Source organism: Crocodylus porosus, unplaced genomic scaffold, assembly GCF_001723895.1.
Source record: "Crocodylus porosus isolate Cpor-Errol unplaced genomic scaffold, CroPor_comp1, whole genome shotgun sequence".
Classification (NCBI taxonomy): Eukaryota; Metazoa; Chordata; order Crocodylia; family Crocodylidae; genus Crocodylus; species Crocodylus porosus.
The window spans coordinates 2539747-2545182 of record NW_017728950.1 but is presented as its reverse complement, the minus strand read 5'-3'; the positions used below and the strand labels follow the sequence as shown (position 1 = coordinate 2545182).

Below are 5436 nucleotides of genomic sequence, written 5' to 3'. Positions count from 1 at the left end.
GGCTGGACTCATTTGAGTCCAGTCTTTTCTCCCGCCCAGGTGGGGGGTCGGACTTGAAGATCTACAAGGTCCCTTCCGACCCTACTTCTATGATTCTATACATAGCTCAATAAAGTGAAGCTGTATGGAGACTTCATGGCTTTTTTCTGCCACCAAAGACAAAAGAAATATTTCCATGACAAGGAGCCAGACAATGATCAACCCACTGCAGGCCTGAACCCTACACAGGAAAAATAGTACAGTTCCTAGACTCCATCAGAATGGGGCTGTGGCCCCCAGGTCCTGTACATAAACTGTTTCCACTTCCACGCCCACTCTGAGATTGCAAAAAATTAAATTAAATTTAAAAATTGTGCTACAACCTCAGACCTGAGAGACAGAAAGCCATACTCAGCCTTAAAAACAAAACTGATCTCATCATGCAACAGGATAATATGTCTGTTGCCATAGACAAAACAGTGTACCTACAGGAAGCTGAGAGAACTTTCCAACATGCAGTTTTACAAACTCCTAACCAAGGATCCCACAGCAATACCAAAAGGAATGAGATAAACTCTTAAAGAAGCCACCTCTGGAAACACCTGAGAGGACTAAAGCTTCCACCTCCCAGAAGCCCTGGCCAGGCAACTTTTACTTATATTACCCAAGATCCACTAACCTGGAAACACAAGACGTCAGACTGTCTCTAGCATTGGCACCATCATGGAGGGAGTTTCTGGCTATATTGCTTCAATCCTATTTCCATATGCTAAGGAAACTACCAGTTATTTGAAAGACACCACAGAATTCCTTTTAAAAATTCCATTGACATATCATTGTCATACCACTAGCTACCATGGATCTTACATCTCTGTACACCAACATCCCCCATGAGGGCAAATTACAAGCCATAAAGAACATTATCCTGAATGAGGACTCTGCTTCTGTTTCCATCACACTCTTCTGTTTTGTCCGCACAACTGTTTCAGATTTGGAGACTCCCTATACCTACAAATGAACAGCATGGCCATAGGTACCCCCAATATGCCAATATATTTACAGACCGTGGAGCCCACTTCCTCCATAACTGCCTCATCCCCTTGATATACTTAAGGTACACACGACATCTTCATCACTTTGGCTGTCACCTACAGAACCCAGTTTGAACAACTTAAACACTTAATTAACAACTTCCACAACTGGTATAATTATAAACTCCCACTGCAGTTTTAGTGTAAGATGCACAATTATAATTATTTATTAAATAAGCTTATATCCAAAGAGTTTGGAGCAGCTTAATTTCATATTACTAATTACATAAATTACAGTTGTACTGTAATGGAAAGTAACAATAATGTTCTAGAATCCCTCTTTGTAGCACTATATAGATACCTATCGATCTCTAGATAGAATCACATCCCTCAAGAGAAAGACTAAAACTCTTAACCCTCATTCAGCTAAAAGAAAAAAAAAAAAGTGATTCTCTCATGAAGAATCCAATGCTGGGAAAAAATTCCAAGACTCAGAAATGAATGTGGAATTGCACTGACAGCCAATCTAGAGCAGGGGACAACATGGCAGCGGGCTCATCAGTCTGCCTTTCTTTGCAGGCGGGCTGTTGCATATTAAACTATCTAGTTTAGAGTTGTGAACCAAAAGTAGAATGCATTGCAATTGTCATTGCAATTGTCTGGTATGAAGGAGACAAATAGGTAGATTACTGTTGCTAAGCCTGCATTCAAGAGATAAGAGCAGCTAAGGATGAAAGCTGGCATTTTTTGGCTATTGCAACATCCTGAGAATCCATCAAAAAGCTCCACAAATACTTCCTATGTCTAAGACTCCCTTCTCTTTTCCGGACTCTTTATGAAAAATTGATAGGTCCAGATTCATCTTTCTGGGCAACAGTGAGCTAATGCACCAATTTTTGGCTACTCTAGCAAAAACTATTAAACAATATGGAGCATTTCATGCTCTAACAGATGAAAGAAGTTTGACAGACAGGTACATGAGGCAGCATCAGCACACACCTGAGTTCTTATGCATTTTGGGGTTTTTTGTGGTGGAAGACCTGAAGTTCAGCTGAAGGGCTATATAAGAACTGCCATACTGGGTCAGACTAAAGGTCTTTTTATCCCAATGTCCTGTCTCCAAAAGTGGCAAGCAGCATATATTTCAATGGAAAAGTATAAGGAACGAGACATTTCTAGATTGCCTAATTCTCATCATATCTTTCCAACTGAGGAATTAAAGAAAGACATTACTCTAAAAAAAGAAGAAAAAAACCCCCAGTATCTAACCAGTACTAAGTGACAAAATGAGATGGATGGAAAAAGCCATCCCCAGAACATTGCTCTGTATTGTAAAACAAACTTTACTTGGGTTATTTTCAAATTCAAACATAGAAGTTTAAAATTAAAAAAAAGAGTCACATGCATATCTAAATCCTTCACTAGACAAATACAGGCCATTAGAATTGTACTAGTTCAACTTCAAAGTTACCATAGAGTGGTCCTCCATCATACTCAGGAAACTTAGTAGTAAAGCATGTGAAAACCCTGCACTACAAGGTTTTGATAGCTTCTCCATTACCAGAATATCTCATGCATTGCAAAACTATGAAACAATTGTACAGGCAGGGGCAAAATTCTTCATTCACAATTCATCTGCAAGACCGCTGCAGAACATCAAAATATAGATGTTGTACTTATCCTTTTCAAGATGCATCCTTCCCTGGAAGCCCAAGGAACAGATGCAATGAAAACACTGTGTGTTTAACTAAAGCGATCTCTTATCTGTTTCTTTATCCGTCTGCTCCTTTTTACATTAACCTCCATTTAACTTCCAGTTCCAAGTTCATCACTTCTTTATCTGATTAAGCTACTATAATCTCTGTTCTTTGCTATAAAATTTCTTCTCCATCTATAAGCATCCTTCCAGCCCTTCATGTTATTATTCTCCATGGCTTATTAAACAGAGGCAGTAAACCAACTTACATTTTTAAAATTCCCTTATATTGATTACTTAGCATTTTTTTATTAAAAAAACCTTTTTTTTTTTCCACAGTGCTGCTTCTGCTGTTGCTAGGCCTCTAGAATCTTACTTCTTCAAAGTACAAGCAATTTAACACACAAAATATTAACCTGTAGAAGAGTGTGGTTTGGCATGATGGGATTCTTCATTGAAATCCAGAGGTGGGGCACAAAAGAGATGGAGAGATCCTGAGTTAACAAACCTGAAATGAGGCTGTTCTGGTATACTGAATTAAGAATGCCTAAATGTTCATAGTCACCACACAGTATCCCAAAAATCTCTACTTTTCTATTTAAAAAAACAACTCTCTCTGAAAGTAGAGGATTATTTTTATGCTATGATATTGTATCCTCTGTGTCTAGCATTAGACACTACACAATTTTCCTAATGGTCCATATTACAAAAAATCACCATTGCAGCTGACACTAATTGGTGCCCTCATGGGCAGCTTGAGCAGAAAGACTAAGGTTTAGATGAACACAGAGACTAATCCTTATCCCTAGGGATACTCTCTCAAGGTTAGGGTTGCTGCATATTGATTGAGCAGTATGGGGAAGTTGGCATTACCACTACTTGCATCATACTTGTAACTCTGCAAGCTTCTCTCTTACTTCTTATTGTTAGAGCATGTTTCTGCACCTCACTGAAAATAAAGTCATGCCCTATTCACCTAAACTGTGTAGCTAAGGGGGAAAAAAAGCATTTAGAAAGATCAAATTTCTAATCCCTCTATGTACACACCACAAAGTCACTAACTACCTTGCCACAGAATCAGCAGAATTTTCTGTCTCTGCTCAATATTAGTATAGTATAACTTTGAAAAATGGCAATGATAGTCAAATGGAGAAATTTGCCCACTGCCTTTCTATACCAAGTGCAAGCTAAATTTATGCTTTTCATTTCCTCAGAGATATCAAAACATGGCTGCCATACCTTAACTTTGGAAGGTCTGGAGTTGCCAGTAGGAACAATTTAAGGAGGTTGGTGCAGAACTGCACCATATCTTACATTTTTCCCCCTAAAGAGCAGCTACACAGAAGTAACACAAGTGTTAAGAAGCTTCTCTGCTGTCTAATTGAGGACACTTGTGCACTTCTTCCAGAACTCCAGTGCTGTAAAGGAGGATGGAATTGTCTTATTACTGAGCCTAGGAGTAGTAATCACTTTAATTTACAAATGCTACAATTAAATATAATCCATTAAAAAATAATAAAAACCTTTTTATCTTCTTAAAAAAAATTAATAGTATGAGTTTTATCAAATCATGGTACAAACAGCTGCTGTTCAAACTTCCCATGTACAGTAGCAGGGACATTGCCAAATTAATCCGTCTCCTGATTTACAACAGTTATAACTTTCCCATCTTGGACCTCCATTAAGCATCAATGAGACATATCAGCTGAGGGAGGGCTTGTCACCTTGGAACAAGTTCGTGAGACTGTGAAAAAATTTCCCATTACACTGAAATCACTCCAACACCTCTGTATCCTCTAAGCACATTTCCACTTACAAGGCCAATCTCAATTTCCATGTCTAAACACAAGCTGATTGATAAAACATTTACTTAATATAGTAAAAAATGTTCTAATAAGCCTATTCTGCTACTCATTATCCAAAAACATTTAATGATGCCATCCCAATTATCTTTAGATATGCAACTGAGTCTGCAAAGAATTTTAAATGATTGCTTTTTTCAATTGTCCTTCTTCTTCCCCTAGGCCCCTTGTATTAGAGTCGCTTTAAGCATAATTTTTATTAATATATCTGTTGGTAACTGCAAACAATTTTCTTGATTAGGCAGCTTTCAACTACATTAAGCTTCCATAGTTTAACACATAACTTTTAATAATAAAGATACTGCATTTCTAAATAATTTGTGTATTTAGCCTTCTTAAGCTTTAGCACAGGACTTCAGAGACAGCAGGACTTCAGGATTCTTGGTTTGTCTTTCATTTTTTAAACAACACTTGCTCCATCTAGTGGTTCTTGGCTCAATGAAAATGGCACTTTAGCATTATTTTTACGTAAAGTACAGTTTGTATGAAATGAGGTTCCAGACAATATCAAAAGGAAAATGTTTGCTTTAGAAGAATCAGCCCCATTTTTATGCACAGTAGGAAAGGGGAAACACAGTATGACCCTCAAAATAAAATAAATAAGGCTTGCTGCTTTTCATTCAATATGGTGGCAGCTTTTATAGACAAACATTTCATTTTTATTGTGGAACATTTCTTTTAACCATCCTTAATGGGCAAATGAACATCTTATAATAACCTGTCAACACGATTCTTTGCTTTGTTGACCCACCCAGCTCTCACTGGATAGTAGCATCTGCTTAGCTGGCTTTGTTACCTGACATCATTGCTTTTGGGCACGCAAGGGAGAGGTTATTCTTAACTAATTACACCGACTGCATGATGAGTT

General features: G+C 37.7%; 1 long non-coding RNA gene across 1 annotated transcript in view; it reads left to right on the top strand.

The window, feature by feature from the left end:
- LOC109323766 overlaps positions 1–2409 on the top strand; it is a 21091-nt gene extending 18682 nt beyond the window's left edge. Inside the window, exon 3 of the long non-coding RNA XR_002104753.1 lies at positions 831–2409. This is a non-coding gene — a long non-coding RNA (uncharacterized LOC109323766). The remainder of the gene's footprint in view (positions 1–830) is intronic.
- The last annotated feature ends 3027 nt before the right edge of the window (positions 2410–5436 follow it).